Source organism: Erpetoichthys calabaricus, chromosome 9, assembly GCF_900747795.2.
Source record: "Erpetoichthys calabaricus chromosome 9, fErpCal1.3, whole genome shotgun sequence".
NCBI lineage: Eukaryota > Metazoa > Chordata > Cladistia > Polypteriformes > Polypteridae > Erpetoichthys > Erpetoichthys calabaricus.
Genome location: NC_041402.2, coordinates 41,440,588 through 41,467,762, shown reverse-complemented (window position 1 = coordinate 41,467,762; position 27,175 = coordinate 41,440,588). Strand labels below are relative to the sequence as shown.

General features: G+C 38.2%; 1 protein-coding gene and 1 long non-coding RNA gene across 2 annotated transcripts in view; both read right to left on the bottom strand.

Annotated features, from left to right (window-relative positions):
- Positions 1-27,175, bottom strand: part of psme3ip1 (proteasome activator subunit 3 interacting protein 1) — a 136,609-nt gene that overhangs the window by 63,121 nt on the left and 46,313 nt on the right. The gene's annotated exons all lie outside the window — the stretch shown is intronic.
- On the bottom strand, positions 14,656-16,719 carry LOC114657500 (uncharacterized). Its single transcript, XR_003717247.2, has 3 exons — positions 16,186-16,719; positions 15,025-15,082; positions 14,656-14,783 (listed from the first exon to the last, which is right to left on the bottom strand). It is a non-coding gene; the product is annotated as an uncharacterized LOC114657500 (long non-coding RNA).

The window sequence follows — 27,175 nt, the reverse complement described above, 5'->3', positions numbered from 1 at the left end:
AATTATGCATGCAGCTGAAATTTTACATTGAGATGTTAATTGAAGACTCTGGTGAGCCTCATAATCTTAAAGAAAGTAAAGAAGATTCAGCTCTTAAGCACTGTTTTCACTTCCACACTGAATCTAGTCAATTAAGTTTTAATGAATACACTTGAAACTGACATTGAAGTTTATAGGTCAGTGTTGCATGAGCTTTTCAATAATTATATTAAGTTTTCACCTCAAATAATAAATAAGTTGATCTAAATAATAAAACTGACCTATTTCTTAGTCTGTGCACACTCTGCTTTTTAGTATATTTATGTAAGGAAATCCTGATCATGCATCAACAATTATCACTGTAATCTAAAACAAATTCAACCCCTTTGACCTGAAGTTGGTATAAGGACATCATCCTCTCGTGTGTCATAAAAGGTGACCTAAGGAAGTTAATGTGAGGAAGGACACCCAGCCCTAAAAATTGTTCTCCAATACCCCTTTATGATCAGATGAAAAGAAGATAGTTACAGAGCAATGTATGATAGAACCTCCAATCTGCCTAAATCAAAGAGAAAGTTAAGGAACTGAATCAAACCACATGCTATTGTATCCCGATCACTGGGAGTATGATGGGAAAATCGAGCAAAAAGGTAGAAGTGATCCGCTGCAGTATGGCTCATATCAAGAGATCAGGTTTTTGGAGAAGGTAATGAATATTGTTGATGGAGAACTACAGAAAAGAACCAGAGATCAAGTGAACTTTAGAAAAATGAAGTTTCATTTCATGTCTGGGAGAGGAAAAACACACAAGAGTAAAATTAAAGAACTGTATCCAGTAAAGGAAAAGAAGCTGCAATATTCATATTTAGATCTGGATAAAGTATTTGACAGGGTGCCAGGAGAGGTGGTGAGGTGAGCATTGACAAAGGTGTGGAAAAATTATAAGTTTCTGCATTGATGTCAATGTATAAAGAAAAATAATCAGTGGTCTGGACAGCAGATGGTAATAGTAAAAGTTCTGAAATGAAGATGGGATACACCAAGGATCTGTTCTGAGTGTGATTATGTGTGATAGTGATGGAGATAGTGACCAGAGAAGTATGTTGAAATGAAAGAGGGGATACAGAAATAGAAAGCTAGTTTGGAAGCAAAAGTCCTCAAGTTAAATACAGACAAGATCAAGATGATGGAGGCAAAGGGGCTGGAGGGATGTAAAAGGTGTGCATGGCCATGCACTGTCTTTGGTAAAGGGGTATTGGTGTGAAGTGAAGTCTGCAGGTGTCAAGTGCATCCTTTTGTTTGTAGAAAGTATGAAGGAGGTTCCTATGACAGGACACTATGGCACTACATAAGTATTATTATTATTATTATTATTATTAAGTGTAAATTTAAAGAAAGTTAATTTCTGCTACTTAGGTGACATGTTGAATGCAAATGGAGGTACGGTCATGGCAGTGATTCCCAGGCTAACAGATACATGAAAAAGACTCCAGGAACTGACAACCATTTTGACTTCTAAACAAGTCCCTCGGGCTCTGATGGTTTGTATAATGATAGCTTTTATGATAACTATGTGAAGAGAAGTACACATTTTGTGAATGACCAGTAAAAAAGGAACATGCAGAAAAACATGGAAAGAAAGAAGCATGTTTTAGTCGCTTGTTTGCGAGTCTTAAATCGTAATCGAACAGCAATGTAGCAAAGAAAGCCACTGATGAAAAAATGTGTGCCAAGGCTCTTAAGTGTCAACCCGACATTGGATGGAGCAGAGGAATCCCTGCATACACCATCAATGCGATTTCAAAAATTGGTAAAGATACTGTAAACCCTACTATCAAATCAGTCTCATTTTTGACTGCAAGAAATGTTTTTTTTTTTTTTTAACTAACAGAATGCGTTCCAAAATGATGCAAGATAGTGACTTTTTTCTGGATTCAAGAGAACACTCTAGTCACAATTGCATTGTCAGAAGGCATCACCAAGATCAACTAGCCCACATAAAAGTAATCTGGAAACAAAACAACACTGATAACTAACAAAACAATTAAAATTATGACAAAAAATATGTTTAGATAACAAGCCTTCACACAAAGATAGCAAAGACAGCATTTCAATAATGCTACATAAAGTGAGAGGATACCTGAGGAGTGGAGAAGAAGTGTACTGCTACCTTATTTTAAGAATAAGGGGGATGTGCAGAGCTATAGTAACTACAGGGGGATAAAATTGATGTGCTGCAGCATGAAGTAATGGGAAAGAGTACTGAAAGCTAGGTTAAGAAGGGAGGTGATTAGTGAGCAGTAGTATGGTTTCATGCCAGGAAAAAGCACCACAGATGCTATGTTTGCTCTGAGGGTGTTGATGGAGAAGTATAGGGAAGGCCAGAAGGAGCTGCATTGTGTCTTTGTGGACCTGGAGAAAGCACATGACAGGATGCCTCAAGAGGAGTTGTGGTATTATATGAGGGAAGTCTGGAGTGACAGAGAAGTATGTAAGAGCTGTACAGTATATGTACGAGGGAAGTGTGACAGTGGTAAGGTCTGCAGTAGGAGTGACAGATACTTTTAGTGTGGAGGTGGGATTGCATCAGGGATCAGTTCTGAGCCCTTTCTTATTTGCAATGGTGATAGACAGGTTAACAGACGAGAGTAGACAAGAGTCCCCATGGTATGATGCTTGCTGATGACATTGTGATCTGTAGGGAGCAGGGCAAGGAGACCCTGAAGAGGTGGAAATATGCTCTAGAGAACAGAGGAATGAAGGGGAGTAGGAACAAGACAGAATACATGTGCGTGAATGAGAGGGAGGTCAGAGGAATGGTGAGAATACAGGGAGTAGAGTTAGCGAAGATGAATGGGTTTAAATAATTGGGATGAACATTACAGAGTAACGGGGATTGTGGAAGAGAGGTGAAGAGAGTCCATGCAGGGTGGAATGGGTAAGAAGAGTGTCAGGAGTAATTTGTGACAGACGGGTATCAGCAAGAGTGAAAGGGAAGATCTATAGGATGGTAGTGAGACCAGCTATGTTACATGGGTTGGAGATGGTACCATTGACCAAAAAACAGAAGACAGAGCTGGAGGTGGCAGAGTTAAAGATGTTAAGATTTGCATTCGGTGTTACGAGGATGGACAGGATTAGAAATGAGTAAATAAGAGGGTCAGCACAGAGATTTGGAGATTAGGCTAGAGAGGCAAGATGGCATTGGTTTAGACATGTGCTGAGGAGAGTTGCAGAGAATATTGGGAAAAGGATGCTAAGGATAGAGATGCCAGGCAAGAGAAAAGGGCCTCAGAAAAGGTTTATGGATGTGATGAGAGAGGACATGCAGGTGATGGCTGTAACAGAGCAAGATGCAGAGGATAGAAAGAGATGGAAAAAGATTATCTGCTGTGGCAACCCCTAATGGGAGAAGCCAGAAGAAGAAGAAGTAGTGTATGTTTATTAACTTACGAGTATTAAATACTGTTACTTGTTTTTGATCCGTTTTTATCCATACTACTGTAAAATGATTTGCGGGAGCAAAACTTTTACATGAGTACTGAATGACAGCATACTTGGGAGTCTTAAAATTTTGTGTGGATCGCGCATGAAAATAATATTCCTAAACTGTTGACCAGTTCCCTAGCCGATACAAACTAATGGAAAACAAAAAAAAAAGTTCTTCAATGCAAATATGCACCACTGGTCCTCCTAAAAGGGAACTAAAACAATGTCTGTACATTATATTCATCACTTTTAAATTTTAAAATGTTTGTCACATTAATATACATTATAGTAACAGCTCAATGATATTAATTATTTTATGTTTGAGTCATTATTTATCTGGTTTGGCTGCATATCCCTACTTGATCAAGGGTATTAGCATTTCCCAGTTTTTCCAAAAAGTTGTGTACAGATGGATCAGAGTTGTTGTACGTATAAGCAAGTTCTCCCATCAAGTTTTTACTTTATAAATCCTAATGTTTGTGTGGAAAGCTACATATGCACAATTCAAGCCTCTTTTTGTACATATGCAAGTTTTATAAATATGCCCCTACTATTCAGACAATATTAAGTTGTTCAGATTCTCATTGGAAAATGCCAATGAGCTCTTCTGTGCAAATTGGCACAAGTATAGTTCATGGCAGCAAGAGGCACTCCTGATGGAAACGATAAAACGATGAAACGACTTTAAAAAAAGGACTGAGTACAGCATTTTCTTTGTAGACAGGACCATACACTGGAGGAATGTGCCTTTTTATTTTCTACTTTTCTTATGAAGAATTCTACATATAGACTTAGGGTAGTAAAAAGGTTTTTGACATTAAAAACTGCAGTAAGACACCATTGGACAAAGCTGGGGAAGTAGGCACATAGAGAGCTTTGTAGTATAAGTCAAATTAGGAAAGAAATTTGTGCCCTGAGAAAATCAAAATGGTTAAAAGCACACTGGGGCAAACTGTGAGATGATTACTGACAATCAAACTTATCTTTAAGTTTTGTAATGCATGTGAAATGCTGCACATTTTTTTTTCTCTTTGTGAAGGAAAGGCTAGGAGATTTCTACTACACTTTGTTTTAGGACTGCAGAGTTTAACAGTTAAACTGTTCAGTGTAAGCTAACAAGAAACCATAACAGAACTGTTTATTATGATGTAATTAAATAGATTGGACACCAATGTTTGTTTTAAAATAACATCTTGACTAAGAATTAGAAAGCACAAATCATAAGTCACTTCAGAGCATCTTAAATTTAAATTAAATTATGTTGCAGAATAACATTTCATTAATACTGTATCTGTGAGGGATGATACAAATATCTCAGCCAGAACTGCAATAATTTAAATTGCAATTAAGTTTCTTTTTTCAACTTTACTTGTCCCTACAAGCAAACTATCAGATGAAAGGATGCAATTACTATATCTATTTATATAAACACCACTATTATAGAACTATTGGAGCTATTGTCACAACAGAACAATAAAACACAGAGAACAACAATAAATTGTATCTTAAAGGAGTAATTAGAAGAACATCAGTTCACAAGACCTTTTATTGTATATATGACCAAAAATGTTTGGAAAGACAAAAAAAAACTGGCAGGAAATATTTATGAATAATGACTTTAACAATCAATCAATAATTAATATTAAATACTTTTGCTATACAAACTGAGTGAATCATTGAAGCAATGCTATAAAATAAAAATTCACTCATACTCAGCAACATACTGACTTAACATAATTTGAATAGCAGTTTGGTGCAGGTTTAGAAAAATAAGTAATTCTACTATCACTGAATTTCTAGTGTTAGAGAACCTTGTACACTCCTGGAGATTTCTTCTTTCCCAGTCAACATGTACCTGTGTCTATGTTATACTCAAGAGATAATTTGCAATGGTGGCACAGTGGTGCAGTGGGTAGCGCTGCTGCCTCGCAGTTGGGACCTGGGTTCGCTTCCCGGGTCCTCCCTGCGTGGAGTTTGCATGTTCTCCCCGTGTCTGCATGGGTTTCCTCCGGGCACTCCGGTTTCCTCCCACAGTCCAAAGACATGCAGGTTAGGTGGATTGGAGATTCTAAATTGGCCCTAGTGTGTGCTTGGTGTGTGTTTGTGTGTGTCCTGCGGTGGGTTGGCACCCTGCCCGGGATTGGTTCCTGCCTTGTGCCCTGTGTTGGCTGGGATTGGCTCCAGCAGACCCCCGTGACCCTGTGTTCGGATTCAGCGGGTTGGAATATGGATGGATGGATGGATAATTTGCAGTGTTACATTATGACAATACACCTCTTAAAATAGACCCACGGTCTGGCCAGCCTTCAAAATTAATGAGAGAAGAAAATGCTGCTACTGTGGGCTGAATCGGGGATTAATTATGATACAAGTGCATTCATTCTTTATGAACAGGTGACTGACAGCAAACATATGTGCATTATTATGATACTGAGGTTGTAGTCCATACAGATTACATGTCTCAGAAGGCCCACATAATTCTTGATTGTTACACTGATTTGCTTGGGTATTTGCAGCTGTCAAGGTCCATCTTCAACTTCACAATAATGTCATCACTCTCATTGCACAGGCTGCAGAGACTGCCATGTGAAACTGGATTCAAAGAGATTCCATATCAAGCTTACTATCCAGATCTGGTTTTGTGTGACTAACTCTTGCTTCCCAATCTGATGGGCTACCTCAACAGCCATATTAATGATGAAGATGCTGAACCAGTTGCAGAAGAGTGGAGTCACAAGCAAGACAAAGCATTGTATTTGAGTGCCACAGAAAAGCTTTGTTAACTTTATTACATGTGCACTAGTGCTCAGCAGCATCATTTTGAAAATTAAAACTTTTCTGGGTTTTATTGGTGTTACTTTAATTGAGAGACTTGAAACTTTTTGATCACCCCTCTTTCCAAAAGGACTTTGGCAATGATATTACTTAGGAAAAAAAACTACACTGGTGTACTGTAACATCAAAAGAAACAACTGTATATGAACAAACCAGACTCTGCACAGAAATGCTTAATATGTGAACTGGTTCGGACATAAACATACTGAATGTTTGTCATGCTACAGAGACCGACAATTAAGAGTACAATTGCCTAAAATTCTATTTAAATTTAAAACCTGCTTAATCTAGTTCACTTTCATCCATCCATCCATCCATCCATCCATCCATCCATCCATCCATCCATCCATCCATCCATCCATCCATTCATCTATCCATTCATCCATCCATCCATCCTCTTCCGCTTATCCGAGATCGGGTCGCGGGGGCAGCAGCTTGAGCAGAGATGCCCAGACTTCCCTCTCCCTGGCCACTTCTTCTAGCTCTTCCGGGAGAATCCCAAGGCGTTCCCAGGCCAGCCGGGAGACATAGTCCCTCCAGCGTGTCCTGGGTCTTCCCAGGGGCCTCCTCCCAGTTAGACGTGCCCGGAATACCTCACCAGGAAGAAGTCCAGGAGGCATCCTGATCAGTTGCCCGAGCCACCTCATCTGACTCCTCTCGATGCGGAGGAGCAGCGGCTCTACTCTAAGCCCCTCCCGGATGACTGAGCTTCTCACCCTATCTTTAAGGGAAAGCCCAGACACCCTGCGTAGGAAACTCATTTCAGCCGCTTGTATTCGCAATCTCGTTCTTTCGGTCACTACCCATAACTCATGACCATAGGTGAGGGTAGGAGCGTAGATCGACTGGTAAATTGAGAGCTTTGCCTTACGGCTCAGCTCCTTTTTCACCACGACAGACCGATGCAGAGCCCTCATCACTGCGGATGCTGCACCGATCCGCCTGTCGATCTCACGCTCCATTTTTCCCTCACTCGTGAACAAAACCCCGAGATACTTGAACTACTCCACTTGGGGCAGGATCTCGTTCCCAACCCTGAGAGGGCACTCCACCCTTTTCCGGCTGAGGACCATGGTCTCGGATTTGGAGGTGCTGATTCCCATCCCAGCCTAGTTCACTTTCATAGGAGACAAAATGGGCATAAGCAACCATGCACAGAGTGTCACTCCAACAGAGGGCATATACATTTTTTAAAAAACAAATCAAATTGTTATTAAAATGACTTGCTCAGAGTCACATAGTCATGCAATGTAAAATAGAAAAATTATGATTGAAATGTCTGAGTCATTACACCACACTATCTAAAATTGAACAAATTAGTAGGTGAACTCTTCCACTGATGAAATATGTACATCAAGGTTTGAGCTGGGAGAACTTCTTGCCCTTTCTGCAGCGGTGGGTGGGATGGTATAGCAGGCTGCTTGTGCTTATCGACACATTTACAAAACAAAAGTCGCTGACGGAGAAGTGCGAAGGGATTTACGAGTTTTATCGTAGGCTTTGGTAAGTCTAGTGTTAACAATGTGAACCTTGTCTATTACATGGATAAATCCTTAATCTTACTTTCTCTGTCTCCCTCACAACAACACAACATATGTACAAACACATTAATAGTGAGGATTTAACAAAGAATTAAAAATTGTTCTCCTAGTTCTGAAATAAATTTGTTGTTTTGTTTATCTGCATAAAGCATTCAGTTGTATCCAAATCCAGAAAATGGATGAACTCTGCTCTAAAAGACAAAGACGTTAACAAATTTCGAGTTGTCTGCTAGAAAGCATACTATTATAGTATTCCATGGAGATCATTATCTGAACTAACTACATTTCACACAGAGGAGGCTGTCATACTCAATCAGGTATGTACCAGTGCTGATCAATTCCAGCACATCTCTTAACAGCAGGATGTTCTGTTATTGTTGGTCACTTTAGGTGGGCCTAGCATTTGTCAAAATATATTTACTGCATGAAATGTGACTTTGAACAAAAGCACTAACCCAAAAAACTCTGGAGTCTACCCCTCCCAAAATTTAGAGGCCAGAACAGAGTTTCATTAAACATTTATTTATTTAATTCTTATTATGGGCATTAACCTTTTCAGGAGAACTTCAAAGTATTCAGTAGATACATACAGTAAATACCTTAGGCTACACAAACAAAAAACTTAGAGGTCTATATACATTTACAAATATATATACTGCATACACAGAAACATACACACTACATACATATATGTACTACAACCCTATATCAAAAAAAGTTGGGGTTGTATGGAAAATGCAAATAAAAAAAAAAAAAAAAACCTAAAAAAAAAAAAAAAAAAAGATTTTCAAATTGACTTTTCCTTGCACAGTATGAACCCAAGAAACTTCATGTTTTGTCTGGTTGACTTCATTTCATTTGTTAATATACATCCATTCCTGAACTTCAGGTCTGCAACACATTTAAAAAAAGGTTGGAATGCAGGCAAATTAGGGCCAGTAATGAGATAAAATAATGAAATAATGATGTTAACCATGTCCAGAGGCAGCATCAACTTCTCTGAGCCCGGAGGCATCTGGGATGGACCATAACACAGTGGAAATGTGTACTGTGGTCAAACAAATCATTATTCCAGATCTTTTTTGGAAGAATTGGATGCCATGTGCTCCAGACAAAAGATGAAAAGGACCATCCACACTGTTATCAGCAACAAGCTCAAAAGCCAGGGTCTGTCTTGGTATGGGGTTGTGTCACTGCCGCTTGGCAAAGGTAATTTATACTTCTATGATGGCAGAATTAATGCAGAAAAGTACATTGAGATTTTAGAGGAACATATGCTACCTTCAACACAACATCTTTTCCAGGAACATCCATGTATTTTTCAACAAGACAATGCAAAACTACATTCTGCACACATTACAAAGGCATGGGTGTGGAAGAAGAGGGTATGGTATGGGTATTACTGGCCTGTCTGCAGTCCTGACCTGTCCCCAATAGAGAATGTGTGGTGAATTTTGAAACGAAAAATGCAACGACCTCATACTGCTGCACACTTTAAGGTGTATTTACAGAAAGAAAGGGACAAAAAAAACATCTGAAACGATTCACTGCTTGGTATTCTCACTACCAAAACATCTTTTATGTGTTGTGAGAAGGAATGACGACATTGCAAAGTGGTGAATGTTTTACCGTCTCAACTTTTGGAATGTGTTACAGGCCAGAAATACAGGAATGGGTGCATATTAACAAATTAAATAAAGTTGACCAGACAAAACATGAAATATCTTGGGTTCATACTGTTCAAAGTTAATTTAAGAATCACTGCATTTTCCATACCATTCCAGCTTTTTCTGATTTGAGGTTGTACTACTTTTCAACTAGAACTAACTAGTAGTAGCTGATAAGATCAGGATGAAATTATTTGTCAAAAATGAAAGAAAGCAAAACCGTAGGCTCAAAAGGTTTTTGAGCAAATAAAGTCCAGGTAGCCCACCATCTTTAGGAAATGTCAAGCCAAAATATTAGTAAAGGAAGCATGACTTGCAGAAAATATCAAATACTAAAGCTAAATAATCTTTAGATTTTATTACACTGTTGTACATTGTTCACAATGCAAAACTATTCCATTTTCTTTAATGTATACCAATAAGCTTTCTCATTACAGATCAAAGTTTGCAAGTTGTATTATGCACTATTATCAGTGCAAACAGCTTGCACTGTCAGTTGAATTTATGACTCCATTTCACATAAAACCCAATAAAAACAACCAAAGCAAGTGTTTAAACTTATTGTTCAGAGTGATAGTACTTCCAAAAATATCACTGGGAATGGAGTTCTGTTTTTTTGGATATGCAGATATAAACTAGATCAGAATATTTATCTGAAGGGAGTATCTGAACTCCTATGCCAGGCAGCAACACTGTTCCTTCAACTTTAATACAGTAACATATGTGCCATATTGAAAACTATTTTTAGAAATACCTAACATACAAAATGAAAGAATACATTATTGTTTTTGCTTAAGTCATTATACTGTACTAGTATGATGTGGTACTAATATGAAAGTCTCAAGAGCTCTACTTTTGTGTGCAAATACAAAAAAAAAATCTACAAAAACTTTATTTACTATTTTGTAAAGATACAAGTTTTAAAGGTATTATTCTCAGTTCGAGACAAAACTGCTGGGAGTATACAGTTTCAGAAAAAATTGCTATCTCAGGATCTTTTTTGTATCTCTTGAGTTTTATCTCCAAAAAACCTTCTTTTCAAAGTGATGAAAACTGTACTAGAATTTTCAATTACCCACTGTGTAGTTATTAATCACCACTACTAAATTATATTTATAGTATTTTTTTAGATGTATTTAAATATAATGTGAGAAGCACCTAATGCAATAGCCATGTGTCTATCTGTCTACATAAAACAACTCAATCACTCCAAGGACAAAAATTGTTGAATTCTTCAAAGAATTTTTTCAAGATAGTTCAGTTTTGTTGAGATCTCTCAAACAGATCACGCTGTACACAGTTTGAAATTTCAATATCTCAGGTTGGTGAATCTGCAAACTCATCTATCTTAAAAACAGAAACATTTTATGCGATTTCAACTATGAATTACTGTTTTAATTTTACCTTGACAGTGGTTACACCAACTTGTAAATTTAGCATATTTTCCTCTTTTACTCGTCTGCCAGCCACCTGGACCACTAATACAACACCAAGCAAAGGACACGCTTGCAAGCAGCTCATACAGCAGCATCCATCTCCTGCTGCTTTAGGTAAGTTAACCATAAAATTACCATACAAATGTTCTCAGGAAATGACGAAGAGAAAATAAATTATGTAACATACTGTATATATCACTGAATTGACAGATCTTTTATAATCTGAAGATTACTTATTGTGAAGAACTCATTATCAACCTGCAGCTAAAAGGTGTCTGAACAAATTAAATACAAAGGAAAGGTGCAGCTCCCCTAGTTAACATATTGTATGGGTTTAGAAATGGGACTGCAGTTGATCTGCGCACAACAAGGACCGCACTGTGTTTAACAGTTTCTACAGTGCACAGAGGCAGATTTTTCCAAAAATAAGCAAGGACTGAAGAAAATTAAGGTTCACACATGATGAAGGAGTTACTTAGTGGTATAAAATACAAAAGAGTGAGCTGGGGTTATGGTTTATGCTTCCGTGTATCTTCAGACTTGAATTAATATTTTTTTGATAATTGTCACCCTTAGTATTCCCATTACACAACAAAGCATCTCCTTTCCAAGGTCTAAGTTATTTATATTATGTAAATGAATTACTGGATTTTAACTAATATTAATAGCTTGATGGGAATTTATTTAAATTTTTCTCCTTTCAAAGGGTAATATTAATAATGATTTATGTTAGCATTGGTCATTTAATTTTAATAGTTATTTTTCTTTTGGTAATTATTTGGTACTACTGTATTAGCAGAACTTCCAGCACTAACACACATCAATCAATGCCATTTTTCCATAATTTGACTTGTAATCTGCTGTGTATAAAAGCCACCACAAGCCTATAAAGGCTACATTTCTAACAATGCATAAAGTACTGTTAAAAAGCACATATTTAATGTGGTCTATAAACATATGTAATTACATTCTACTATTACTGCTAGTGGGCTAGGCTTATTAAAGTACAGCTTTCTGAACAATCAAAAGACACAAAGACAGTTTCAAATATCAACACTGAGTCATGGTTTTATAATGAGCCCACATGTCAAAAAATGTACATTCCCTCTAAATAAGCATTGCAGACTGTGATTAAGAATTTTTTATAAATTGCTCATCCCAATAAAGTCTTTAAAATTATTGTTGCACAATTACATAAAAAACAATATGCATATTAAAACCCTGTATTTTTATGGACCCCTGTCCTGTTGCTTCATCACTACCATGCTAATGACCACATAACACTGAAGACTGCTATCTTTATTGTCTGTGTAAACCTGCTCAAAGACTAATAATAGTCCTGCTCAAAGCGAATAAATTCTCAGTGCTTAGCAACAGGCTTCTGGCGCATTACTAATGAGCTGTCCATCAAAAACCTGAGCCATTATACCTCCTACTATGCTGAAGGTTTTAAATAGTTGTACTGAGATTGTGTCTACTATAATTTAAAATCAGCTAATTGAAAAATATTTCCCTTTCAGTTTATTTATTTATTCTGAAATGCTTCCAATTATTCAATATTAAAAATGCAACAGTTTGTTTAAAAGCTGTCAAGCAGGAGACAGAATCTGATTGCATTAAATCTTTTCTGTCATGCGAAGAGTAAGATCATCCTTTGTAAGATTCATATCACAATCTTTACACTGTTGACTTCCTTTTGTATGATTGCTGGAGTGGGTGGAAGGAAAAGAAAACAAGGTGTTATTTAAAACATATTTGTTCACCAATAACCTAAAATGTGGCATTCACTTTTTACACATTAATCCTTTTATCTAAAATCAAAGTAGGTCAAGTATACTTCAAAAACACAGATTTTGGATTCATTATTTGCTACATATGGAGGTCAGAGTAAATTGATTAAACACACTGACGTATAAATTGTTATGTACTGAGATGTAGTCATATATTACTATTTAAGAAAAGCTAAATATTGGTCACTTCAAAACTAGAGCTATTAGATAGATAGATAGATAGATAGATAGATAGATAGATAGATAGATAGATAGATGTTAGGGCCTTTTTGTAACTACTAAATGGCCCATTTGTAACCTGCACGGAACATTTGTAACTCTAATAGGGACATTTTGTAACTTTAAGGCACATTTGTACCACAACACAGGGAACATTTGTAACTTGTAGGGCCTTTTTGTAACACAAGTCAGGCTTTTAAGTAACATGCCAAAAAAGGGTAATTTTGCAACACAACTGGCACTTTTGTCACACAAAAAGGTGATTGTTTTTAAAATATTTTTCTGTTTATATTTGTTTTGACCATTAATCTTAACCTTAGTAGGTTCCTGGTTTTAGCACATTGTTTGTTGAAAGGCTATAGCACCATAATACTTCATGCTGGATACACTACCGTTTTAATAAACAGATAGATGTGAATTTTTTAAACTATACAGACATATTTAAATTTTATACTGAATCATTAATGTCACTCCTGCATCCTCTCCTTCTGTCCTTTTCTCTTCACTGCCAAGATAAGATGAGGTGGACTGTTAGGCCGAGCTCTAATCCTGATGGATTGTTGTTCAGGTCTTGATGTCTGATACATGAGCTGAGATCTGAGGCTTTCAAATTTTAAAAGTCAGTGTGTTTTGCTGGTAAATTCTATGTTGTATTTGTGTATTTTTGTGATCGAAGGGCATACCTGCAAACATCCTGAAGTCTCACAAAGACAGGGCTGATTTGACAGAATTGGTGTATTTCTGCTTTTTAAAAATGTTGTTGCTTAAGTAATTTCAATTTGTTCTAAAGGTAAATGTTGCTTCCCCTCTGAGGCTTGCGGGAAGATGCAATTTCAAGAAAGAGAAATTTGTCAGGAGGATTAGGTCACTACAAAAACATTAATAATGATTAACAATATTGTAGTTTTATGTGAAAGTAGGAAATCAAAGGCCTAGTAACTTAATGTGAGTTTTATAAAAAGTAAAAATTAATATAAGGAATCCTAGCAATAACGATTGATTGCTAACAAGGTATGAAGGTTTTCTTATTAACGAACAGTAAAGTGTCAGTGGCCTAACACAATTCTGATTTGTGTCTCGAGTTGTTTCTGCTCCTCTCTAAGGCCCCACCACACGACCAGTGTGACTGCTTTATGTGTGTAGCACGCCACTGGGACTAAGACTAAATAGTTTTAAATGCAAAAAAGTGAAAAAGAGAGAAAAAATAATACAAAAACACAATTCAGGAAAAAATATTTTTATTGAACAGAATATTACAACTATAAATGTCAGTGTAGTTTTTTTTATTAAACAAAACAATACTTCATTCAAAATGCAATAATGAAATCAGTGAAATAAACATTTTCAAAATAACAGTAACAAACTCTGACCAAATGTTAAATCCATACATTCAGTTGACAGCTTGTGATTCTGAAGTACTCCACGTTTGTGTTTCTGCCTTCATATTTTATTCTTGTCAGACTGAGTGATCTGAAACTTCTCTGCCATCTCCCCTCCTTCAGGGCAGCTGCCTAAAGCTTTCTTCACCATCTCTTGTACTATTGGGCCCGATGCCATGATGTGGTGGCACTTCTCCATTATCACACTGCCCTTTATGGTGTTGTTTCTGGGGGTGCTGCTTTTCTGATGTAGAAGGGGGGTCTCTAACTGTCCTCCACACTCTTTCTTTGAGGGATTTGCTCTCGTACAGAAGATGATTCTCTTGACATGGAGAGCTAGATGTTTGCTCACAGGAGATCTCTTTCCTCAGCTGATCACAGATTTTTCTCTCCAGTCTGTGTTACTGTTTGGTTTTGACCCAAGAAGTTCTCCTCCATAGTTTACTTTCTAGAAGCCAAAAGAAAAAACGATTTCAAATTATTGTTTAAAATATTAATTGCCGTTAATACAATAACACAGGCCTAATGCCACAAAATTAATTTATATATGGTTTTATAATATATTAGAGGCAATTGTTACATTCCTTAAATATTATATCTTTATTTGTGTGCAATCAAAGGCGATTCTCTAATTTGTGTTTTATTCTTTGCTATTGACACCACACCCATACTGAACTGATTCTACTAACCTGTGCAAATTGTGGTTCCCAAAACTCTGAAGCTGTGTCTCCCACAAGAATACAGTATCTGAAAACATCAATTAGATATATTGTTAATTTTCTGTTCTTTCCATTTCCTGACAAATTAAAGAATATGTGAAATTTAAATTATTTTATTTGTTCATCCACTCATTTACAGAACCTGCTTATCCAAGTTTACAATCACAGTCATTTTGACTTGTACAATGTAACATTTAAACATTTTTCTTAATGCAATGTAAAAAATGTGATTTGGTTTAAAGATCAATTTCTCTCTTCCATTAAAAAGTGTACAGCATGAGCCCATCTTGGCCCTGCTCTTCTACAAGGCCAGCATGCTCTCTAATCAGAGGATCATCTTTACATTGTCTGACCTCTGAATTTCATGATTTTACAGTCGTATGTTGTTAGTTCGGAATGAACCTGTCATCTTTAAAGTTTGTATTCTAATACGTTAACTCATTAACATACTTGTTATGTTGTTTGTACTCTCTATATTTTCAGTAGTTGTTTTGTATCGAAAGGCTTCAGGTCTAACTAAGATTTTGTTTTCTTGTGGGTTACTTGATTGATTGTTTATCTGAATTTGACAGACCCCATTGCTGTATACAGTCACTCTCACAAAGCAATCATGTCATCCATCCATTTAAACATCCACTTTCTAAATCAGGACAAGGTTGCAGGTAGCAGGAGCCTATCCCAGCAAGCAAGGACTAGAGGCAGGAACAGCATCTATTCAGTTCAGTTCACATTCAGTGTGTGTGTGTGTGTGTGTGTGTGTGTGTGTGTGAGGAAGAGAGTGTGCGTGTGTGTGTTCACCCTGTGAAGGACTGGCATAGACTTCAGCTGTCCCCTGTCCTATATAAGTTGGTTAGGAAGGTGGCTGGATGGAAAAATTGATTAGTATTGGATTTTGTTATAGCTTTACCTTATGCTTCAAATGCATATATTTCTGCATTTTTAAACAGTGCACTGTTATTAATGAGACCATAGGAAGCAGGTTAAGTAAAAGAATGAAAGGACAATTAATTGATTAATCAGTTCACATCACAATGTATCTTAATTATATTATACATTACATGCACAAGTTAAATATGTACCAAAAAAACACTTAAACAATGTACAGAAAGCACAAAACATGAATAATCTTACCTTATATATGATGTCAAAGATCAGTGAAGCTTCCAAGTTTTCGCAGGTCTTCATCCAGTGTGCTTGAAAACTCGCAGCAGCGGTCATTTCATTCACTTCCGGATAGCAAGATTAACACGCCCATCTCTATTTAATAAGATGCTAACGGAAAAAATCACGTTTGTTATTATATATACATATATATGTATATTATTTATAGGTGAAAAAGCTCCATTTCTCGATGTCCAAGCAAGGCTCTTCATACCTGAAATCCATTTCTCTGCATATCAAAACTATCAGTTTATATTTCATATAGCGACTTATATTTATTATTAAAATAAAATTTAAAAAAATATTCGTGCACGACCATTACGTAAAAACATATTGCTTCTGTAAAACAAAGCAGTAAAAATAAGAGACATTTAAAATCAATAGGCAAAAATATCTACTCATTACACATATCACGCAATATTCTGAAACGGATTAAATATTAAAATCATGTACAGTATAGTACAACGGTAACGGAAAAAATTGAACCATCTAGCAGGTGCTACACCGGGCGCTGAGCGCTTTATAAACACGTCCCAACATGTATTATCTCTTGCGAGTTTTTGATCAAGTGCCGCTAGAAAAAAAAAAAATAGAACCATCTAGGGGGCGCTCCACCGGGAAATGAGCGCTCATAAAGCCGTCTCAACATGCATTATCTCTTGCGAGTTTTTGCTGAAGTGCCGCTACTTGAATGGATTGTTTTCTGCTCACCACGGACCATCAAAATGATCAGGACGTTCAGAGACATTTATGTACTAATAAATAAACGACACCCAGCTTTTAAAAACTGATCAGTTATTCCAAAATATGCTTAATTAAGAATAGAAGACACAAATGCTCCCGAAAGTATTTTTTTGCTTTCTGAGCAGATAAAAGAAGATAATTATGATTTAAAAAGGAAAGATGGTACATCAAAACACCCTTTTTCAAATACTAAAGGTTATTAAGTGTCACCATTAATTCAATCGCGATTTATTATAGATTTAAATGTGGACCATTAGTAACTGGGGCAGTTAAAATTTAAAAAATATTAATAACTTTAAAAATATAAAACCAAATTACATAATACTTTGCACATGTCTTGATACAAGTATTTAACACATTTTTTGAAAAAATCAGCACGATCAGTCATGTGGATCAAGAGTAAAATCAAATCTAAATTCAAACACCTTTTCCACTTCAAGCTGGATGACAGGTCGACCTGATGGCTTATACTGTTCAGGGCATTTTTTGGACGATCATGATCGGCAATTTGGGAGGTTGTTACAGACTTAGATAATGATGTGTCATTAATAAAACGTGTGTCTTCCACGAGATAACTGAAACTTTTTTACTTTTATCGTTTTTTCTGACAGAATCAACGGGTAGGGCTACTTTGTACCAGGAGCGAGAAAAACATGCAGTTTAAAAAAAACCAAACAAACTGTTCAAGAAAAAAATATGGGAAGATTGAAAAGCAGAGATGAATTAATACAAATGGCACAAAATCCATCATAAAACATCATTTTTGTTTTTTCAGGAGCCCAAAAGAGAGATCGGTACAAATGTTCCTGACGAAGCATCTAAAGATAGATAGATAGATAGATAGATAGATAGATAGATAGATAGATAGATAGATAGATAGATACTTTATTAATCCCAATGGGAAATTCACAATTCATATTACAGTGATCCCTCGCTATATCGCGCTTCGCCTTTCGCGGCTTCACTCCATCGCGGATTTTATATGTAAGCATATTTAAATATATATCGCAGATTTTTTGCTGGTTCGCGGATTTCTGCGGACAATGGTTCTTTTAATTTCTGGTACATGCTTCCTCAGTTGGTTTGCCCAGTTGATTTCATACAAGGGACGCTATTGGCAGATGGCTGAGAAGCTAGATTGCTTACTTTTCTCTCTCTCTTGCGCTGACTATCTGTGATCCTGACGTATGGGGATTGAGCAGGGGGGCTGTTCGCACACCTAGACGATACGTACGCTCATCTAAAAATGCTGAAAGATTATCTTCACGTTGCTATCTTTTATGCAGCTGCTTCCTGAAACGACATGCTGCACAGTGCTTCGCATACTTAAAAGCTCGAAGGGCACGTATTGATTTTTCACTGAAAAACAAACTCTGTCTCTCTCTCTCTGCTCCTGACGGAGGGGGTGTGAGCTGCCGCCTTCAACAGCTTTGTGCCGCGGAGCTTCGCATACTTAAAAGCCAAACAGCCCTATTGATTTGTTTGCTAGAGGTTGTTTTCTCTATCTATGTGACATTCTGTGCTCCTGACACGCACTCCTTTGAAGAGGAAGATATGTTTGCATTCTTTTAATTGTGAGACAGAACTGTCATCTCTGTCTTGTCATGGAGCACAGTTTAAACTTTTGAAAAAGAGACAAATGTTTGTTTGCAGTGTTTGAATAACGTTCCTGTCTCTCTACAACCTCCTGTGTTTCTGCGCAAATCTGTGACCCAAGCATGACAATATAAAAATAACCATATAAACATATGGTTTCTACTTCGCGGATTTTCTTATTTCGCGGGTGGCTCTGGAACGCAACCCCCGCGATGGAGGAGGGATTACTGTAATATGTAACTACAAAAAAAAATCCCTTATGATGACCTATAGAGAGACAGATAAGGGAAGGCTACCTGAGAAAAGGAAGATTTAACTGGAAAATGTGAGAAAGAATATACTGTAAAACAAAAGTGTTTTTTTAACATACTGGAAATGCAAAAAGGTATAGCCCATACTTTAAAAGGCCAGGCTAAGAGATATATGTAGGTATTTGTAAGTGAATATACCCAGGTTTTACCACAATACTGAAGGGTATAGTCTGGCCCAATCCCAACTCCCCCACCCTGACAACAACACTGGTTTGGAATAATTACTGGAAGTATAACAGTCTAACAAATGTGGGAACCCAAATTCTATCATTCTTGAGCATAACCTCCTTGGTTTTGGATTCTACACATCGTGTTATACTTGTATAACTTAACATTCTGTCAGCCTTCTTAATGTCTTCTGAACACTGTCTGGAAGCTGATAGTGTAGAGTCCACTACAACTACTAAATCCTTTTCATAAGGTGTACTTTTGATTTTCAGACCTTCCATTGTGTATTCTAACGTAATATTTTTACTTCCTACATGTAACAATTCACATTTACTGACATTAAATTTCATCTGCGAAAAGTCTGCCCAAGCCTGTATGCTGTCCAAGTACCTCTGTAATGAGTCAGGGTCAATTTCATCATACCACTTCACTTCAGGTACAGGCAAGCCACAATTGTGTGCCACATTATGCAGCACGCTACATGCTTGCGCAATGCAACACACTTCCTGTGCACTATAGAGCAGAACATTAAGAGTAGAAATGCTTTAAATTTACATAAGCAAATCCATTCTCTGAAGGCACCTTTATAGTACAGAGTCAGCACTGAGCACCACAACAGATAGATTCTCTGTTTTTTACATGGCTCTTTGAGGTGACTTGCTATCCTTAAAAAGACTACTTGCCTTTTGACACACTAGTTGGAAAAAGCACCTGCGACTGTGTGGAGTTGCTCTTTTTATAGGCTCACCTGCTATTGATGATGCAATGCCACCTCATTCTTTTGGTGATTCACCCCTGGCTGATGTAACTTGTCCAGCTCCATTACAATAGCAATGTGTGTGCAAGTGACCGCTCCAATTACATTTGGGAAACCAGACATTGTTGCAAAGTGTGCTTTGATGTTTCTCAGTTCAACCACAGTGTAAGGAAACCTTGTATATCTGGATGACAAACGGAAAATAACCTCCTATACAGCTGCCATGGCGTAACTCAGTGATGCTTGTGAAATACCCGATCGGCCAGCAATTAAATGTTGAAAAGCACTTGTGGCTAAAACCCCAAGAGAGAACAGAACTTGCAAAGGAGCAGGTAGAGCACTATTCCTCAAAGTCTGTCTTTGTAATGCCAGCGCCAGTTCAGAACACAGCTCCAAAAGGATATATAGCTCTTGAAATCGAAATCAACTTAGAAGCCAGTCAACATCATCTATAAATATGCACTCACTTCTAATTCTTCCACTTGCAATGTCTTCTAATAAGGCTAAAGCAGTCATGATAGTTGAAATAGTTTGGCCATTCCATGCACCATTATATTGTTATAGAATGATTACAATCAAGTGAATTAAATTTGTAAACAATATGCAATTAATTTCAGTTTTTTTGATAATGCCCATGTCATGGATGCGAATATGAAAAAGAAAGGTAAATGACACATAAACAGTAGCATTGCTTTGATGCTGGGTGCCATCAGTATGCAAAATCGAGCAGAAAAGTGTATAAGCAAGGTGTGAGGCTGCTGTGAAAATGTGCATGACTTTATGCCAAGTTTAGTTTTTATATATCTCGAAGTTTGTGTGGAAATGGACCTACATAACATTTTTGTACATATGCACCATTTACACATGAGGCTCAATCTTCACATGTGAAGATACCAGAAAAATACGAGTTTAGATCATCTGCTTTTTCACTGTCTGTGTTTATTAATTCCCCTTTACTATTCTTGATGCACTTTACCTCCTCCTTGACTGTTCTTTTACTACTAAAATGCACAATGAATCTCTTCAGGTAATTTTTCACTTTATCTGCTATACTGCAATCTCTTTAGCCTCCTTAATACCATTCTTAATGGTTGCTCTCAAGTTCTCATATGCCCTACAATTCACACTGAAGTTATTAGTTTTATAAACCTTATACATTTTTTTCCTTTGCAGCTTCTCTTTTAACTCTTTATTAACCCACTGCAGAGTTTTTTTAATTTCCTATTAATTCAGAATTTAGGTATGTACCTGTCCTGCATTACATGTAAAACATTTATAAACCTCTTCCACTGCTCCTCAGCTGTCTCCATACTTAAAAGCTTATCCCAGTCTATTTTCCTTAGGTCTTTGCTACATCTGCTCAAATTTTGTCCTACCAAAGTTAAACTTGACAGTTTTAGTCTTTCCACCTTCACTCTTCCAAAACACTGAAAATTGTATTATATTATGGTCTCTACACCCTCTACACACTAAATTCCATCGTGATTATTACAAAATATTAAATCCAGACAGGTTTTCTGTTATTGCTATAATATCATAATTATGTTTCTATACATACTGTACATCTCAAACTCACTTGTTTTATTTTTAACTTTTACTTTTGCATTTAAATGCTGGGTGAGAATTTACATTACTGTGCATTTTTATTTGTACACTATTGTTTGTTCCTCCAGGTACAGTTCTAAACCTGGTCTGTCCTGAACTCTTTGCCCCACTTGCCCTAGTTTAAACAATCCTTGACTAATCTACTCATACACCTGCCCAACACACTGGGCCACATCAGCCACATGTTAAGCCTACTAATATCCTCTGTCTTACCTGGACTGGCGCATGGCACAGGCAGAACTTTGGAGAAGACTACTTTTTCAGTTCTGCCAAGAGCCTCTCCACCCTTCCAGGGAGGTCTCAAACCTGTGCACCTGGAAGGCAACATACCATGTAAAATTTTCTGTCTATAGAGCAAATCTGTGCTTCAAACCCCCTAATGATTGAGTCCCAACTATTATTACCTCTCTCTTTCTGGGAACTGTTTTTTTTAATGATGAGCAGACAGCACCTGTCAAAAAAGGTATTTCAGAAGTCTTCTCTTTATATATATACAGTACAGTGCAAAAGTTTTAGGCAGGTGTGAAAAAAATTCTGTAAACAAAGAATGCTTTCAAAAATGGAAGTGTTAATCATTTATTTTCATCAATCAACAAAATGCAGTGAATGAACAAAAGAGAAATCTAAATTAAATCAATATTTGGTGTGACCACCCTTTGCCTTCAAAACAGCATCAATTCTTCTAGGTACACTTGCATATAGTTTTTGAAGGAACTCAGCTGGTAGGTAGTTCCAAACATCTTGGAGAACTAACCACAGATCTTCTGTGGACGTAGGCTTCCTCACATCCTTCTGTCTCTTCATGTAATCCCAGACACACTCGATGATGTTGAGATCAGGGCTCTGTGGGGGCCATACCATCACTTCCAGGACTTCTTGTTCTTCTTTACGCTGAAGATAGTTCTTAATGACTTTGGCTGTATGTTTGGGGTTGTTGTCCTGCTGCAAAATAAATTTGGGGCCATTCATACGCCTCCCTGATGGTACTGCATGATGGATAAGTATCTGCCTATATTTCTCAGCATTGAGAACACCATTAATCCTGACCAAATCTCCAACTTCATTTGCAGAAATGCAGCCCCAAATGTTCAAGGAACCTCCACCATGCTTCACTTTTGCCTGCAGACACTCATTATTGCACCGCTCTCCAGCCCTTCGACGAACAAACTGCCTTCTGCTACAGCCAAATATTTCAAATTTTGACTCATCAGTCCAGAGCACCTAATGCCATTTATCTGCACCCCAGTTCCTATGTTTTCGTACATACTTGAGTCGCTTGGCCTTGTTTCCACATCGGAGGTATGGCTTTTTGGCTGCAACTCTTCCATGAAGACCACTTCTGGCCAGACTTCTCCGGACAGTAGATGGGTGTACCTGGGTCCCACTGGTTTCTGCCAGTTCTGAGCTGATGGCAGTGCTGGACATCTTCCGATTTCGAAGGGTAATAAGCTTGATGTGTCTTTCATCTGCTGCACTAAGTTTCCTTGGCCGACCACTGCGTCTACGATCCTCAACGTTGCCCGTTTCTTTGTGCTTCTTCAAAAGAGCTTGAACAGCACATCTTGAAACCCCAGTCTGCTTTGAAATCATTTTATGGGAGAGACCTTGCTGATGCAGTATAACTACCTTGTGTCTTGTTGCTGTGCTCAACCTTGCCATGACATGAAACTGTCTTCCACAACCTCACCTTGGTAGCAGACTTTGGCTGTTCCTCACCCAGTTTTAAGCCTCCTGCACAGCTGTTTCTGTTTCAGTTAATGACCGTGTTTCAACCTACGTGTGACATTGATGATCATTAGCACCTGTTTGGTATAACTGGTTGATCATACACCTGACTAGAATCCTACAAAATCCCTGACTTTGTGCAAGTGTACCTATAAGAATTGATGCTGGTTTGAAGGCAAAAGGTAGTAACACCAAATATTGATTTGATTTAGATTTTTGATTTGTTCGCTCACTTTGCATTTTGTAAATTGGTAACAATAAACAATCATTATTTATATTTCTGAAAGCATTCTTTGTTTACACCATTTTTTTTATAATCTTTTATAAAAATACAGTAATCCCTTGCTATATCACGCTTCGACTTTCGCGGCTTCACTCTATCACGGATTTTATATGTAAGCATATTTAAATATATATCGCGGATTTTTTGCTGGTTCGCGGATTTCTGCGGACAATGGGTCTTTTAATTTCTGGTACATGCTTCCTCAGTTGGTTTGCCCAGTTGATTTCATACAAGGGACGCTATTGGCAGATGGCTGAGAAGCTACCGAACCAGAGAGCATATTACCTATTAAATAAAACTCCTCAAATATATTGTGAGCACGGGGGCTGTTCGCACCCCTAGAAGATACGGCCGCTCCTCAAAAAACACTGAAATATTACCTTCACATTGCTCTCTTCCTTGCTGGGCTTAAATGTGGCTGCTTTGTCAAGCAATATGCTTCCTGCATGGTGCTTCGCACACTTAAAAGATCAAACAGCACGTATTGATTTTTGATTGTTTGCCTTTCTCTCTCTCTCTCTCTCTGACATTCTCTGCTCCTGACGGAGGGGGTGTGAGTAGGGGGGCTGTTCGTATCCCTAGACGATACGGACGCTCATCTAAAAATGCTGAAAGATTATCTTCACGTTGCTCCCTTTCTTGCAGCTGGTTTGCCAAGTGATATGCTTCCTGCATGGTGCTTCGCATACTTAAAAGCTCGAACGGCACGTATTGATTTTTAATTGTTTGTTTTTCTCTGTCTCTCTCTCTCACTCTCTCTGGCATTCCCTGCTCCTGACGGAGGGGGTGTGAGCAGGGGGGCTGTTCGCACACCTAGACGATATGGACGCTCCTCTAAAAAAATGCTGAAAGGCTACCTTTACATTGCTCCCTTCCTAGCAGCTGCGTTGTCCGGCGGTGCTTCGCATACTTAAAAGCACAAACAGCCCTATTGATTTCTGATTGTTTGCTTTTATCTCTCTCTCTCTCTGACATTCTCTGCTCCTGGCGCGCACTCCTTTGAAGAGGAAGATATGTTTGCATTCTTTTAATTGTGAGACGAACTGTCATCTCTGTCTTGTTATGGAGTACAGTTTAAAACTTTTGAAAAAGAGACAAATGTTTGTTTGCAGTGTTTGAATAAAGTTCCTGTCTCTCTAAAACCTCCTGTGTTTCTGTGCAAATCTGTGACCCAAGCATGACAATATAAAAATAACCATATAAACATATCGTTTCTACTTCGCGGATTTTCACCGTTCGCGGTCGAGGAGGGATTACTGTAAAATCTTGGGGAGGGAGACAAGATGTCATCTTCTCAGAAGATAATTTGAAGTCCCACGAGAGACACTTTAACTTGCTCCTAGCTCTTAAAACAATGACAAGCAAAACACGCAGCTCGCCAGCAGTAGAAAGCCATCATATGATCCAACCGCTTCTCCTTGCGTGCATTCAGCCACTCTATACCATCCCCCCTCAACCCCCCCCCAGAACGCGAGCGGCAGAGACACGAAGTGGCAAAACAACAGCTCCTGTTCATGCTTTAAAATGATCAATGGGCAGCGCAACAGCAGCAGCAGAAAGACAGCAGATGATCCGACGGCATCTCCTTAATATGCGTTCAGCTGCCCCCCCTTCACAACGTGAGCAGCGTTATACATTCCTGCGAGAAAGAGATTTAACCACGCCTGGGGCCGGAAATAAAGGTAAGTATTGTTTTTGCAACGTCACACTAGACAAGGCAGTGAGACATCATTTTAAACAAGTCCACGGACATTTAACCTACCAGTTGTTGGATTGCTTTCGTCAGACACGCTTCATGTGCTCTCAGCTCTTAAAACAACGACAAGCAACAAGCAAAACACGCAGATCACCAGCAGCAGAAAGCCAGCAGATGATCCGACCACATCTCCTTAGCATGCGTTCAGCCACCAAAACCCCCCCTCCCCCATTCACAACGCGACAGACAGAGACACAAAGTGGCAAAAGGACAGCTGTTGTACAGGCTTTGAAATGATCGAGCAGTGAGACAAGCAGAACAGGCAGCTTGCCAGCAGCAGAAACACAGCAAATGATCCGACAGCATCTCAATAGCGTGCGTTCAGCCGCACCCCCTTCACAACGGGAGCAGCGTTATACGTCCCGAGAGAAAAAGATGTAAATACGCCCGGAACCGGAAATAAAGGACAAGAATTGTTTTTACAAAAGTTTTAAAGTAAAAGTGAAAATAATGCATATGTAACAATTCCCATAAAAATAACAATCTCTTTTAATTGTATATCTGGTAAACCAAACCTCAGAGTGGGCAAGCGAAGTTAGCAGGTGGCAGAGCCCCCTATATCTATACTAATAAAAGGCAAAGCCCTCACTGACTGACTGACTGACTGACTGACTGACTGACTGACTGACTGACTGACTGACTGACTGACTGACTGACTGACTGACTGACTGACTGACTGACTGACTGACTCACTCACTCACTCACTCACTCACTCACTCACTCACTCACTCACTCACTCACTCACTCACTCATCACTAATTCTCCAACTTCCCGTGTAGGTAGAAGGCTGAAATTTGGCAGGCTCATTCCTTACAGTTTACTTATAAAAGTTAGGCAGGTTTCATTTCGAAATTCTACGCGTAATGGTCATAACTGGAACCTGTTTTTTGTCCATATACTCAAATGGAGGAGGCGGAGTCACGTATCGCGTCATCACGCCTCCTACGTAATCACATGAACTGAAAACAAGGAAGAGATTTACAGCACGAGTCAAACGCGGGAACGATGGTAAATGATATTAATTGTTGAGTGTATTTTAATACTGTGTAAGCATACATATTAACACATATGCAATTAAACGTGTGCATTTACGGGGTGATTTCTCAGGCTTAAAAGCTCGCCTTTTATTTAAAAGGTAAATGCAAACTGTTTTCATTCTGAAGGGCACAAACCACGTTAGATTTCATGCTCACCAGTAAGCTCAGCACACAGCTTGGTCATATTACAACCGGAGGGGCGAACTAACAACGTGGTATACAAAGAGATCCTTAACAAATAATTATTGATTCATTTTCCCTCAGTTTAAAAAGGTTTACTTTTCTTCTTAATAAAAATTTTAAAGCAGTACTTCACCGCTGCGAAGCGTGGGTAGTTTGATATATATCAAAATATATCGCGTCATCACGCCTCCCACGTAAGCACCTGAACTGACCTGCTGCCATTTGCAATGCCATATTCGCGAGATACAAGTTTAATGAGAAGACACGAGGTATAAACGACAGTTTGGATCACTGTGTAACAGAGTTAAAATTGCTGTAGCGAGAAACTTTTAACTGCCGGGTCTTAGCTAACATTAAATAAACCCGTGGACATCGCAACATCACACAAGAGAGCGGCTCACGTGAGGTGACTGAATGCAGAAGGAGTGATCACTTCGATGAATCAAACCTGTTCAAAAAACACATTACACAATTGATAAGGTACGAAAACAATATGAAACCGATTGTAGATTTGCGTTCAGCCACTGAAACTTTGTGACGGCACGAGACTTCAGGTCACGTCTCTGCAAAAGAACCTCATTGAGGCAACTATTTTTACTGGCGGTGGCTCAGGGGAGAGAGTTTTTATTCCTCGCATCCCCGTTATACCCTCTGATCTCCCATTTCAATTCAAACGCCCCCGATTTCCACTAAAGCTCTGCTTCGCAATGACAATTAATAAGTCTCAGGGACAGACCCTACAAAAGGTTGGCATTGATTTCAGGCAGGACTGCTTTTCATATGGCCAGCTGTACG